This window comes from Polyodon spathula, chromosome 1 (assembly GCF_017654505.1).
Source record: "Polyodon spathula isolate WHYD16114869_AA chromosome 1, ASM1765450v1, whole genome shotgun sequence".
In the NCBI taxonomy this organism is placed as follows: domain Eukaryota; kingdom Metazoa; phylum Chordata; class Actinopteri; order Acipenseriformes; family Polyodontidae; genus Polyodon; species Polyodon spathula.
This window is the reverse complement of record NC_054534.1, coordinates 90,440,506-90,455,957: the sequence shown is the minus strand read 5'-3', so window position 1 is coordinate 90,455,957 and position 15,452 is coordinate 90,440,506.

Sequence of the window (15,452 nt, the reverse complement as noted above, 5' to 3'; positions counted from 1 at the left end):
GAGGACTGTGAGAATTCTATCTTTTTGAGGGTGGACTGACATGACTGAACTGTAGGGCTTTGTGGCAAAGTGGCTGGTAAAGGGGAACAGGTGTAGCGGTGATGCGGTGCAGGAGTAATGAGCAGACAACAGTGATTCAGTGAATAAGTGATTTATTGCTCTTTTTCCAAGTCTGGCGACTGTCAAATAATAAATCCCCAGCAATACACAACAATGTGTAAAGCACGGGGATGATGAAAACAAGGGCACAGTCTCGAACAAAAACAACGGCAGGGTCACCAGTCCTGGGTGAATGAAAACGTGCAGGTGCTCAGTGCAGTGGTGCTCCGGACAGTGCTTTCCTTTCGACAGCTCCAGAGGTGTGCATTAACTGTCTATTGGTGCGACAAAAAGACAGACAATGACTCACAGACAGAAATAACACACAACTGCCCCTTGTTTACCTTTCAGGTCAATACGGTCTAACAACAGAGCATCGCTTCTTTCCAGGCTGACCGACTTCCCGATCCCGGAAACGAACTGTCAGGCCAGCCCTTCCAGATACTTCTCCTCCCGTTCTTTAGCGCCCTCACAGGTCGGGGGGGGGGGGGAGATTTATCACCAGAACTCATTGTATTTCTGTCACAGCCTTGTATCAGTCCGAATATCTACTTAAAATATACAGTATTGTACAACTCTAAAAAGCTACTGTTCTGCAGATTACTATATAAATTATGGTCAAGTATGGTCAATCTATGATCAAGTATACCCTACACTGGCCTAGTTTGAATGTAGGGCTACGTCCAAAAGTTCATTCACTAGCCAGGAATTCGAAGGTAGTTTGTCAAGTTGCATTCACGCACTGTATGTTTTTTGTTAACAGAAACCGTTTGACAATGTGTGAATAATTACATGTCACTCAAATGCAAAATTTGGTCTTTTGATTTGTATAGTGCATATTAAGCAAACAAAAGTTGTTGCATTAAAATCTGAATTGTTATACTTAGCAACTGTATATGGCACCGCTGCTGTGTATGGAGCAGGGTATAGTATCCAAAGCACTGGGGTGGTACCTGTAGCAGTTGTAGTGTTTCAGTAAAATATGTACAGAATATCTAGTGTGCAAGACAGTGTAAGAGAAGTGCTATGGTAGAATATATTTGAAACATACAAAATATACTATAACACTAATAATTTTAATTAAAAAAACTAAGCACCATACACCCCTCCCCCTCCAGCTCATGTTATCCAGAGGCAAACCTTTCATTTCTTCATTCGCCATCTTAACAGCAAAGCGTTGTATAGCATAAGCTTAACTGAAAGAAATGTCTCGAAACCCCTCTGCTGTTTTTTTTTATTAACAGCCCAGACGACCAAAAAAAAAAAAAAAAATAGAATGCAAACCTTCTTTTGAGAATACAAAGGTCAAAATGTACCCTTCATTCCAGCCCTATTTGAATGTGAAAAAAATGTTTATAAATCCACTTGAATTTTTTTTTTTCCTTAGAAATGTCCTCACAAGTGTAATTCATGGATCTCCTACTTAAAATAAGTAAAGTTATCAGTGGTAGCCACAAACTTCAGGGACTAGAATCTGAAAGATTTTTTTTTTTTAATATCATGTATGGTCTTGATACTATACAAAATTGTTTGACAGGGGCGCGTTTTTACCGTTTGAAACGTGATTGGCAGGGTTTTAGCTTATTATCGAATATATATACAGTATATATATATATAATATATATATATTATATCTATATATATATATATATATATATATATATATATATATATATATGAGAGAGAGAGAGAGAGAGAGAGAGAGAGAGAGAGAGAGAGAGAGAGAGAATGTTAGACCTTTTTGGAAAGCAAAACCAAAAGTAGAAAATACATGCAGAATTATTTTAAATTGCTTTAAAAAATACTTGAGCATAACAGATATAATCAGTATAGTTATGTACATACATATATTAGAATATGAATAATGTCTGTGCAACAGGAAACATAAAAAAATGACTTCAGAATTCAACAACTTTTTCTTCAGAAAAATGCCTAAAAAGTGCACTTTGTCAATAAACTATTTAAACAACAACACGTTTTCAATAGAAATAAATAAATAAATAAATAAATTATAATAACTAATTAATAGCTATACAAGTAATATAATATATTGGACAAAATTAAAAAATGGCAAAATTAAAAACACAACCAATAACATAAAACATTTTTAAAATAAATAACAACAGCAAAGCTCACTGATGCATTATTGCAATTGTAACACATTAACTCACGAGTAACAATTGTACAATTTACTATCTTTATACACATTAGTATATTTATAACTAGGGCTTATTTCACATAACTAAAGTCAGTTAAATGTTATGCCTGTCCTTCATCCGCACCCCTCTTCACCTCCAAAGCCGGCTCTCCTTCATCCTGTTAGACCAATTCGTTCCTTCATGTTTCTTGGCATCACCCTGGGTGGAAGACTCTTCCTTGCACCTTCTGGCAATCCTCTCCTTGCAGCCCTCCTAAAGCTTGCAGCCAGGACCAGATAGTTGGAAATTTAGTGGAGACAGACTAAGACAGAGGGTAGCATTTTGTTCTTAAGTGTTGTTCTTAAGTTGTTCTTAACTGTTCAGTGAGATCAGAACTCACTCAATAAGTCAAGGGGAGCAAAGTTGATTTAAAAACCTTAGGGACTACATATGCAAGACAAAGAGACATGACTACCAATTCCCATTACAAGCACTACAGAAATAATAATGTTTATTTCCAACTGTTTGGTTTCAAACATTCTGATTCGACAATTAGTACCAATAGGTGAAGACTATACAGAAGACATAGTGCGAGACATCACATCAGTTGTCTTGCCTATAATGCACTGTTATTTATTTTGGGAGTGTCTGCATTGAAGTGGAATGCAGTCGTTGTATACTACTCAAACTGCAGCTACTGTATATCCTTTTAAATTGGGCATTTAACAGTTAAATGTGCCAGCTTACGCTGTGCCTCATTACATATTTGTGCCGCGGCAGAGCGCTAGACTCCGACAATTTAGTGCTGCGTCGGTCGATCTCGATACATGTCTCCCATAATGTTATCCACTATCAAATGACAGCCCTAGAAAACCACATGAAGGTATTTGTAATTGTATGATATTTTCTGCCATTTAGATCTAAATTGTGAATCTATTACTGGTGAAGATGCATGTTTTCACTCTCCATGCCAACATGACAAGCTTTCTCATGTCAATGAGTTATAGAAAAAGGTTTTGAAAATTGAATAGAAATCATCTCAATCCGCTGAAATTGATTTGATGTCTACAAATACAGAAATGCCACATGCTCTATTCTCGGTTTTATCAAGTTGTGGCAGGCTGGTGCGTAGATAGCACAATAAAGGTTTCCAGGCTGGGAAATGCCTTCACTGGATGTAGAATTCACAAATCACAAAAACCACAAAAACCAACCTGTTTCCTTAGCTCCCCCCTCTCTAATAAGAAGCAGAGGCCTCCTTTTATGTCAGGTGGCTGGGCGCTGATTGATCGTTAATTAACCTAATCAACTAATCAACCCCAGCCACCTGAACATAATAAACCCAGGCAGGTAGGGGAAATTAACCCCATCCCTGCCAATTTAAAAAGTGCAGAGCTTAGCTCTGCCACACACCTCCCCCATGTACAACGTACACCGGCCGCAATCGGCCAACTCCCCCCCTTCCCCCCACGAGTCCAATTATGTCCCTTGGGTGGGCTGTTATGGTGGGTGGTGGTGGGCAGGGTTGATGTCGGAGCCCACAAGCCTTCTTGAGGGGTCCCTGGATCTCCAAGGTAGTATGGCGACGGCAGCAGCGGACCCTCAGGAGACCTAGAAAACAAAAAGGCAACCCCAGGCGATGCGGATGCGTCATCCCTGAGTGGAGCGGGCGTGGCATCCCTGAGCGGAGCATGGCAGGCATCCTTGGGCGGTGCAAGGCAGGCATTCTTGGGCCATAGCTCCTCCTCTCTGGGCTCTGGGAGCGGCGGCTCCTCCCTCTCGGGCTCTGGGGATGAGGGCCGCTCCTCCTCCCACTCAGTCTCTGGGGACGACGGCTCACCCCTCTCTGGCTCTCGGGAAGCCATCTCCACCCTCTTTATTGGAGTGACCGGGGCATCTCCCATGTCTACTGCCAGGTAATTAACCACTATGAGGGCAACCTCTGGCAAGGACGTCGGGTGGTGTTCCTCCCACTGTTCCCACCTCTCCCCATCTCGACGCCACAGCGTGTTGATAACTATGGGAAGATCGTGGACGAGGTCTGCCTCAGGGTGCATCAACCAGTCCCAGATCTCCTGGGACGGTGGTGAAGGTGGTGGGGCTGGAGGTAGTGGGGTGGCCCCTGATGCCTGAGGTGAACACTGCACCTCTTCCTGGGCCTGGTTGTAGGGACATCCTGTCCAGTTGTGGCCGTCCTCCTCACACCAGCCACACCAGTTTGCTGGTGACACATCTGGGCAGGACCGCCAACGATGGTTCTCCTTCCCGAACCAGGAACACCAGGGGAAGAGGCTGGCTGGGTCCTTCAGCGGTGGCTGCAGCAGCTTACATTTCTTCGGCTGCTGCATTTCCTGCCTTTGCCGCTGTCTGCTCTTCTTTCCCATAATCCAAAAAAAAAATAATAATAATTCTCCCAAAAATGTCCCAAAAAAATAAATAAATACTGCTCTGAGCCTCTAGGTGGCGCTATCCCACTTCTAATACCAAATGTGGCAGGCTGGTGAATGGATAGAGGCCCAGAGACAGTCTGCAGTTCAAAAAATAAATACTAATTTTATTTTAAATAACACCAAATAAACGTGCACAAGGGCAAAATAAAAGGATTTAAACACAAAAAAAAACAATACAAAAAACAAACTTACAAAAATAAAGGTTTCCAGGCTGGGAAATGCCTTCACTGGATGTAGAATTAACACCACAAACACAAACACCAACCTGCTTCCTCAGCTCCCTCCTCTCAAATGAGAAGCAGAGGCCTCCTTTTATGTCAGGTGGCTGGGTGCTGATTGATCGTTAATTAACCTAATCAACTAATCAACCCCAGCCACCTGAACATAATAAACCCAGGCAGGTAGGGGAAATTAATCCCATCCCTGCCAATTTAAAAAGGGCAGAGCTTTGCTCTGCCATACAAGTTCTTGCACTAAAGCAGGGGTCCCAACCTATGGTCCATGGACCACTTGTGATCAGGGAGTAAACTTCAGGTGGTCCGCAAACAACTCCCAAAATTTGGTTACTCAATTCTTGCAAAAACTAATTTCTTCACAGCCACTCGTTGTGCTACCAATATTACTAAACAACACAAGAAATACCTTTAACCACGTGATATATAATTTTAAGATATGTAGTCTGCATTCTGCCCTTCATCTGTTTTCTTTTATTATGGGTGTGTTTATAAATTAATATATATTACAGATCCCTTTGATGCAATATCAAGCATCCCCTTCAAAGCTGCTATTAACTGAAACAGCTTTCTAATGTGGAACTAATACTACCTAAATAACTGTGACGGAAAGATGAGTTCTGGTGATAAATCTTCCTCCCAACCTGTGAGGGCGCTAAAGAACGGGAGGAGAAGCATCTGGAAGGGCTGGCCTGACAGTTCGTTTCCGGGTCAGGGAAGTGGGTCAGCCTGGAGGGAAGCGCGACTCTGTTGTAAGACCGTATTGATTTGAAAGGTAAACGAGAGGCAGCTGCAAGTAATAAGGCAGCTGCAACCGTTTACCTAGATATCATGCGGGATTACATATAGGGGCCAGGGTAACGCTGGTCTTTTCCTTCGTTTGGGTTAACGCTTGGAGAGAGAAGGAGCGAGAGAGGAGCTCTCGTTGTAAAGAGAATTACGTGTTGTGTTTTGTTGTGTTTGTTTGTAATTGTCTGCGTTTTGCACCACCAGACAGTTAACTCACCGGTCCGGAGCTGTCGACCAGGGTCAGCACAATCCGGATCACCACTGCACGGAACCGTCACGAAATACAGTGTCTTCACCCACCACAAGCACGTCTGCACTCACCCAGGACTGGTGACCGTGTGTTCGTTTTGTTCGGGACTGTGTCTGTATTATTGCTATCCCCGTGCTTTACACATTGTTGTGTATAGCCGGGGATTTATTATTTAACGGTCACCAGACCTGGATTATAAATAAAAGCACCTTGTCACTGGAAACTGTTGTCTGCCTGTCACTCCTGCATCGCATCACCGTTATACCTGTTCCCCTCCACTAGCCACTTTGCCACACGTGGTGTCAGAACACGGGACTATGGACCGCAACGCGCTGGCGGAGTTGCTGCAGGCACTGGAGACCAGACGGGATGCAGAGGAGAGACGGAGGGAGGAGCGCTATACGGCGCTCATTGAACGGGTAGGGCTGATCGTTGCTGCAGGAGCGACCCCTACCGGAACATCATTGATGTCGGCCCCGAAGGCACGGGCCATGAAAATGACGGCGGAGGATGATCCGGAGGCATTTTTGGTGGCGTTCGAGCGGCTGGCAACCGCGGCGGGATGGCCTCGGGAGTTCTGGGCAAGCCAGCTAGGACCTTGCCTGATCGGGGAAGCGCAGGCAGCTTACCAAGCCCTGAGCGACCAGTACGCCACTGACTATGACCTAGTCAAGCAGGCTATCCTCCGTCGTCTCAACATCACCGCGGAGACCCACCGGACGCGGTTCCGCGAGTACCGGAGAGCCCCGGAGACACGCCCCAGGGTGGTGGCACAGCGGTTGTGCGACCACATGGTCCATTGGCTGACCCCAGAGAAGAAGACCGCTCAACAAATGGGGGAAGCCATTGTGGTGGAACAATTCTGCCATGTGGTCGGCGCCGAAACTCAGGCGTGGGTACGGCGCCACAACCCTGACACCCTGGAGGAGGCGGTCAAATTGGCCGAAGATTTTGAGGACTCTTTGACGTCAGCCCGGGTCGGGATCCTGTCAGCCCCTGCCCTGCTCAGGAACCAACCTCTCCCTCCCTCTCCTCCAACACCACCACCATCACCCTCGGTCCCGGCACCCAGACCTCCCAGACCGCCGACCCCGTTGGGCCCCCTTGCCTCCCCCCCATGGAGACCGAGGATGGCCCCCAGCTGGGGTAGAGGTGTTGCCCCTGCCCCGTTGCCCTACCAGCAGCGGGACAGATATTTAACCTATGCCCCCTCTGTCCCTCCACTCTGTTTTAGGTGTAACCAGCCAGGACATAGGGCCAGGTCATGCCCCGCTGCTATGGAGTGTGACGTGGCTGCATGCAACTGGACACCTGGAACGGGTAAGCAGGGGGAAAACGGTTGGGAGGGGCCCTGTCTGATTGACGTGGTTTTAGGGAATGTGAAAACCCACGCGTTAGTGGACACAGGGTGTGAGCAAACCTTGATCAGGACAGCTCTCTTGGGCGGTGTGTCGTGGCGGCCACAAGGTCAGGTGGCCATCTCCTGTATCCATGGAGACACGGCGGCATACCCCACCCTAAAAGTATATTTATCGGTAGGACCGATAAAACGTCACCTTGTAGTCGGGGTGGCGGAAAGGTTGCCGCACCCAGTTATTCTGGGCCGAGACTGGCCAAAATTCAAAGAATTGGTGCAAATAATGGCAGTCTCAGCCACACACGTAAACGTGGCAGAAAAAGGGAAAAAGGAACGGATTGGTGATGTGTTTCCTTTTCATCCTGAAATGTTTTCCCCTCTGTTCCGTCCTAGAAAAACAAATAAGGAGAGACGGACCGCGAAATGGGAGGGAGCGTCTTTGAGACAAGGCTGGGGTCTGGTGGGAGAGTGCTGTAATGGGAACAAACGCCAGTCGAAGGGAGTGGGAACGCAGTGCGACCGAGAGAGCGAGGTTACTGGGCCGACTAGGGCAGAGGTTATTCCAGCCCCTCTCAATATACCGGACCCGTGGTACTCAAGCGCGGACCTAGTGTGGGGCCAAAAGAACGACCCGTCACTGGTGCACGCTTGGGGGCAGGTCCGGTCCATTGAAGGTAAGGATGTTGATGGCGCTGGGCCGCTAGTATATCCACATTTCAGTATAAAGGGGCAATTACTATATAGGGTAAACCTAGCCGCGGGCACAGGACAGCCTGTAACACAATTATTGGTTCCCCCGTCTTGTCGGACCGAGGTCATGAGGCTGGCGCATGATATCCCTTTTGCGGGGCACCTCGGAGCCGAGAAGACGAGGGAGCGAATATTGGCTCGATTCTATTGGCTCGGTCTTCATACTGATGTGTCGAAATATGTAGCCACATGCCCAGACTGCCAGCGAGTAGCGCCAGGTCGAGTGCGCCCCGCTCCTTTGGTCCCACTGCCGATTATTTCCACTCCTTTCGAGCGCATTGCAATGGACATAATGGGCCCTTTGCTACCTTCTGACTCTGGGTATACGCATATATTAGTAGTGGTGGATTATGCAACGCGATACCCGGAGGCAGTTCCATTGAGGTCCACTAGTGCAGCTGCAATAGCCACCGAGTTAGCGCAGATTATGGCTAGAGTAGGGATCCCCAAGGAGATTTTGACTGATCACGGAACCAATTTTTTGTCCAATACGTTACAGCAGGTGTACAAAATATTAAAAATACGTCCCATCAGGACGTCCGTTTATCATCCACAATCGGACGGTTTGGTTGAACGTTTTAATCAGACCTTAAAGTCGATGCTGAGGCGATTTGTAACACAGGAGCAGAAACATTGGGCATCGCTTCTTCCCTACCTCCTTTTTGCGGTGAGAGAAGTGCCGCAGAGTTCAACGGGGTTCTCCCCCTTTGAGCTCCTGTACGGCCGGCAGCCTCGCGGCATTCTCGACCTGCTGAGGGAGGGGTGGGAGGAGCACAAAGGCTCGTCTAAAAATGTAGTGAAGTATGTGCTCCTACTAAGAGATCGCCTGGATTTGGTCGGTCGTTTGGCCCAAGACAACCTCAGATCGGCTCAGCACCGACAACAGCAGCATTACAACAAAAATGCACGGATTCGAACCTTTCGACCAGGGGACAAGGTAATGCTGCTACTTCCCTCATCTGAATCGAAACTGTGTGCTAAATGGCAGGGGCCGTATGAGGTGATTCGGGCTATAGGGAAAGTAAATTATGAAATTAGACAGCCCGATCGCCGAAATGAACGTGAAATTTATCATGTCAATTTATTAAAGCCCTGGCAGGCAAGGGAGGTCTTATTTATAGCCCCAGGCAATATGGAGGATGATTTAGGTCCCTGTTCAGAGACCCCGAGCACAAGAGCGATTTCTATGGGGGAACAATTGGTTCCGGATCAGCAAAGAGAGCTGCGTAAGCTTATTGAGGAGTTCAGCGATGTTTTTTCTGACGTGCCCGGCAGGACAAACTTAGTTGAATATGACATTATCTCTCCACCAGGTGTCACAGTGCGAGAGAGACCGTACCGGATCCCGGAAAGTCGACGAAGTGGCGTTCGCAAAGAGGTATGTGATATGCTCGAGCTTGGGGTGATTGAGCCTTCCAGGAGCGAGTGGTGCAGTCCGATCGTCATAGTGGCTAAGAAAGACGGCACCAACCGCTTCTGTGTGGATTTCAGAAAGGTGAACGCTATTGCTAAGTTCGATGCATATCCCATGCCTCGGGTCGACGAACTTTTAGACAGACTGGGAAAAGCGAGGTTTATTTCCACTCTGGACCTGACGAAGGGATACTGGCAAATCCCTTTAACCCGCAGCTCCAGAGAGAAAACCGCATTTTCAACACCAGAAGGGCTGTTCCACTTTAAAACCATGCCGTTTGGGCTACATGGTGCGCCCGCTGCCTTTCAGAGACTGATGGACCAGGTTTTACGCCCACATCATGAATATGCAGCAGCGTATATTGATGACGTGGTGATTTACAGCTCCACCTGGCGAGAGCATTTGGCTAGGGTTGCAGCCGTTCTTCAGTCTCTAAGGGCAGCCCGGCTGACAGCTAACTTGAGGAAATGTGCGTTTGCCAAAACAGAGACTCAATATTTGGGATTTTTAATGGGGAATGGAAGGGTGAGACCTGTAGTCACCAAAATCCAGGCTTTGGTTGATGCAGCGATCCCCAAAACCAAGACTCAGGTGAGGTCACTACTGGGATTAGCCGGTTATTACCGCCGCTTTATCCCCGAGTATGCCACAGTGGTTAACCCGTTAGTCGACCTCACCAAAAAGAGTGCTCCAAATTTAATTAAATGGTCAGCTGAGTGTCAGGGAGCGTTTGATACTATTAAGCGTACACTTTGCCAGGCCCCCACTCTTATTACTCCAGATTTCACCAAGAGATTCATCCTCCACACCGACGCATCGGATGTAGGTTTGGGTGCAGTCTTGTCCCAAAAAGTAGCTGGAGTAGAACACCCGATATTATACCTCAGTAAAAAAATGTTACCTCGGGAACGCAACTACTCCGTAGTCGAAAAAGAGTGTTTGGCCATTAAATGGGCTACTCACTCTTTACGATACTACCTGCTGGGACACTCATTCGATCTGGTCACAGACCACGCCCCACTCAAGTGGTTAAGCACAATGAAGGACAGCAATGCCCGGATAACTCGGTGGTATCTGGCATTGCAGCCCTTCATGTACCACATGGTACACCGTGCGGGGAAAGACCACCAAAATGCGGATTATTTTTCCCGGGAGGGGGGAGTAATGGGGAAGGTAGATTTAGCCGAGTGTTCCTTCGGCTCCACTCTGAGCGGTGGGATATGTGACGGAAAGATGAGTTCTGGTGATAAATCTTCCTCCCAACCTGTGAGGGCGCTAAAGAACGGGAGGAGAAGCATCTGGAAGGGCTGGCCTGACAGTTCGTTTCCGGGTCAGGGAAGTGGGTCAGCCTGGAAAGAAGCGCGACTCTGTTGTAAGACCGTATTGATTTGAAAGGTAAACGAGAGGCAGCTGCAAGTAATAAGGCAGCTGCAACCGTTTATCTTGATATCATGCGGGATTACATATAGGGGCCAGGGTAACGCTGATCTTTTCCTTCGTTTGGGTTAACGCTTGGAGAGAGAAGGATCGAGAGAGGAGCTCTCGTTGTAAAGAGAATTACGTGTTGTGTTTTGTTGTGTTTGTTTGTAATTGTCTGCGTTTTGCACCACCAGACAGTTAACTCACCGGTCCGGAGCTGTCGACCAGGGTCAGCACAATCCGGATCACCACTGCACGGAACCGTCACGAAATACAGTGTCTTCACCCACCACAAGCACGTCTGCACTCACCCAGGACTGGTGACCGTGTGTTCGTTTTGTTCGGGACTGTGCCCTATTATTGCTATCCCCGTGCTTTACACATTGTTGTGTATAGCCGGGGATTTATTATTTAACGGTCACCAGACCTGGATTATAAATAAAAGCACCTTTTCACTGGAAACTGTTGTCTGCCTGTCACTCCTGCATCGCATCACCGCTATACCTGTTCCCCTCCACTAGCCACTTTGCCACAATAACTTACACATTATGAAGGCATATTTGTCTTGTCAAAATTACAGACATTTTTTTGGCAGCACTATTAAATAATAATAAAAAAATCTGCATTTAGCATTCATTTAATGCACTGCTTTCTAATCTATGCTTATTCTACTGCTTGTGTTCATTGAACTTCTGGAGAAAAAAAAAAAAAAAAACGTAATCTGGCTGTCCCAGCCTTTTCACTCAGCATAACTAACTAACTAAATTAGTAACTAACTAACTAAATAAATAAATAAATAAAACATTGAAACGACATTTTAGCACTTTTCATTGTCAATCGTGAAAGCTACAGTCTTTGCCCGGAGTGTAAGAACGGTCCTCCATTACCTTATTGTCCTATTTTTTTGAGAGTTAGCTAAAAAAAAACTAACAAATCGAAACAAAATTGTCTTACTTTTGTATTGTGAATATAACCATAAATTGTCATGATCGATTAACAGCTCCAGCTAAACGTCGAGGTCCATTACATGAGAGTAGACGTTAAAACTTCATGCTGATTTGTTTCATGCTGATGAACAAGGTGTGCTGATCCAGACCACAAGACAATGTCTGGTCGTAGGTTAGTGGTGGCAATCTCAGGTGGAATAATAAGCCATTGCCCAACATCTGCCAGCATTTTCCAGTCTCTAGCAGCTTCCAGTTGTCCTGGGTGAGGCTTGGTTTAACACCTTTTCACGGGACACCTGCAAAGGAGGAAGAGGAATGGAGTGCTTGTGGGACTTGGGCGACAGAGTGTTAGTGACAAAGTCATACAGACAGGACAGGTCCCCTACTGCTTGAAGGTCCACTAGCTGCTTGAACGGTTGTGTAGAGTAAGGGACGACATGGATAGAGGAAATCCCCCCCCCCCCTTGATGGAAGACCCAATTTGTCCCACCAGGAGATAACCAGGTGCGTTTAGAGATTGAAAATACTTGGAAGTTGATAATGAGCTGACAAATGTACTCCAGGATTTGTCGAGTGGCAGGCTGGGTTCAAATTGACAGTGACCCGGGTGATTCCGAGAAAGGCATGATTAAAAGCATCTAAAATATCTGCTTTTGAGAGCTAAGCGTCGTGGCCTGCTGCTTTAACTGATTAATAGCGTCGGTAGCTGCAATGTAACAAAGTAAGATAATCGAGGGGAATTAGGGCTCTGAGACTGGAGGAACTGTCCCTCGGGGCGAAAAGATCGATGATTAGGCACTTCCCGGTATTTTGTGGTTCACTATTCTGATGGGCTAATGCTGAAGACAGGGAACGAAGCCAGGAAGGGGCCAGCCATGAATTTTTTGCCCAGCTCAACTTGAATTAGAGACTTGGAGATTCTTGGTTCAGAGGAAGCAGAAGGAAGGTTTTTGCATATAAATCGGACAGAGAGCGAGAGGGTCGAGTCTCTGACTGCGGGACAATGCAGAGCGTATGAGCATTTGTTGAATCAGATGCAGTGACCGGGTTGTACTGTGGAATGGATAGATGAGGGAGGGACCCGAACTGCCTGGGCTGTGGCAAGCAAGGAACCACTGAAAGAGAAGATGTAATGAAGGAGAGGTGATGATTGGCATGAGAGGCTGAAGGAGGAATTGCAAAGGTGCTGGAGCTATTGTCTATGCCATTTAAACAAGGAGCTGCTAAGCGAGCAGGGGAGCAAGTGAAATTCTGCTTTGCTGGGATAAAATCAAAATATGAAAATATGATTAGTTCAGTGAAAACTGGCAGTGTACAGGATGGGAAAGTTTGCTAAAAAAAAAAGAATGTGTGAAGCCTGTTTCCAAAAAATTTAACTTGACAAACAATAACTCAGCCATTTGTTACAAGCCGTCTAAATTAGAACTGTACTTGAAAATGTTCCTTTTCAGAAAATAAAATGAGCTTGGAAAATAGCTTTGAGAATCTATCTTTGAGAATCTAGCCATCCATGTTGCATAGATATCAAAAGTAGAAACCATATGGTGGCTGGACTTGATTTCTGACTACAGGATTTGCTGTGGCCATTGAGAAGGCTGATGCCCAGTTGTAGGTCGGACTGTTAGCTGTGGAGACTGGAAGTGCTGAGTCTGGAGACGGCAGCCATGTTTGGAGCGGCAAATGCCGACTAAATAATGCAAAAGCAACCTGTTTGTCCATATCGTAGAACTGTGTATTAACTGTGCAATTGAAACGAGATGGGGTGAATGAGGGAGTTCATGTCGTAGAAGTATTGTTATGAAGCATAAGGATGAGTTTGGGTACGTCTCCTGGTTGCTGCGCTGCTGCTGTGGTGAGAACTGCAGCTTGTCTTGTGATGTGCAAGCGAGTTTGCTGAAGTGAGAGGCAACGTGGAAGCTGATATAAGGGTACATTTGTTATTAAGCAACGCCATACGCTCACTTCCAGCCGGGATGTTGATATTGTTGTCATGCAGTTCTTTTTTAAAAAAAAAAAAAAATTTAAGTTTGACGAGTGGTCGATACTTATAAAATAGCTGATAGTAGATGGTCCATCGGAGAAATGAAGATATTTTGAGGAGAATCTGACACGGAGGTTCCTGCAGCGTATGAAAACCAACACAAAATGCAAGATAAGAGCAGGGAATAGTGCACAGCTTAAATAGGGAAGAGAGATAGACTGACAGATGGTGCAGCCAGAGGGGATCCCCGACGCTGCGCAAACCCCGCCCCGAAACCAGTGAAAGCACAACGCCAGTTATTGGGAGCAGCTGGGGGGAGAGCTGCTGAGTCATCCCCCTCCTGAAAGCAGATATACCGAAAATGCGGCCGTTCCCCTTCCACCAGCCGAATATGATCAGAAAGGACAGAACGGTGTGGTTTCGGGATAACTTCCTGAGAAAGAGAAAGGAAAGCAGGTGAGGGCCTTTTACAACGTCCCCCAAACTATGCCATAAGGCTACATTTCTTGGTGGTTGCTCTCTGGACTGAGGAATATTGTCTTTTGTGTGTAATGCTTTGATGGAACTGGTGGCAACTTATTGGTCAGGTTACGCTTGTCTTCCAATGCTAAGGCCAAACATCACAGCACTTGGTCATGGCACCAAGTAAACCATCCTTGGCTAAGACCCACCTTACATCCTGTCAAAATGTGCCCTAATGTTGCAGGTGATGAACACAAAGAACATGAGGGATCCTCACCCACCCAGAGGATTAAGTTCTGTGGTGATGGCAGAACATCATATGTTGATCTGATGAGGAAACTGATCCTTCTCTGTTCCATTGTCCATAGGTCTTGCCAGCCAATCTTGCATTGTTCCACATGCTCCCATTCCATCCATTCTCCCTGCTTGGTCTGGGAAACGGCCTTTACACACCTCATTGACTACCAGCTTCCTCCATTGAGCTGGGTTTGCTTTGTGTCATGTAGGAGGAGCTGAACTGAGACCAAGATTCCCGCTTCCATGCTGAACTTGTCCCATAATATCACCCATTCGAAGGGCAGCCTTAGCATCTTCCACAGCTTTCTTTGCTGCCCACTTTCTTCCAGTTTTCAACACAGGTACTGCCTCCCTTACACATTTGTAGTGTGAATCTACTAATGTCATTTCCAATCGGACCTTGGCGCACTTAAACTCCTCGGTTAGAGCAGAGACTGGTAGCTGCAGTATTCCTTTTCCATAAAGTCCCACTCCCAACCATTTCCTGACTTATGAACTGATTAAAGCTTCCAGCTTCTCTACTGTGGTCAAGGAAACCCCGTACACAGTCAGTGGCCACAACAGCCTTGGCAGTAGACCAAACTGAAAGCACCAGTGTTTCAGATTGCCCGGTAAAGCCCTGCTGTCTGTGCTCTTCAACCCTTCCACTGCTCTAAATTCTCCCACATGAACTATGTCCTTTAGATCCCTGTCATACCATCTCCATCTTTTCAATGGCTTCTCAGACACTGCTGGTATTGCCTCACCATTAATGTACTACTACTTTTATCTACTACTTCACCTTTAATTCACTTCAACTTTAAATTATAGAGATGCTCCTTGAATTGCATTCGTGCCCATTCGATGTTATTGGTTAATTTGCCCAA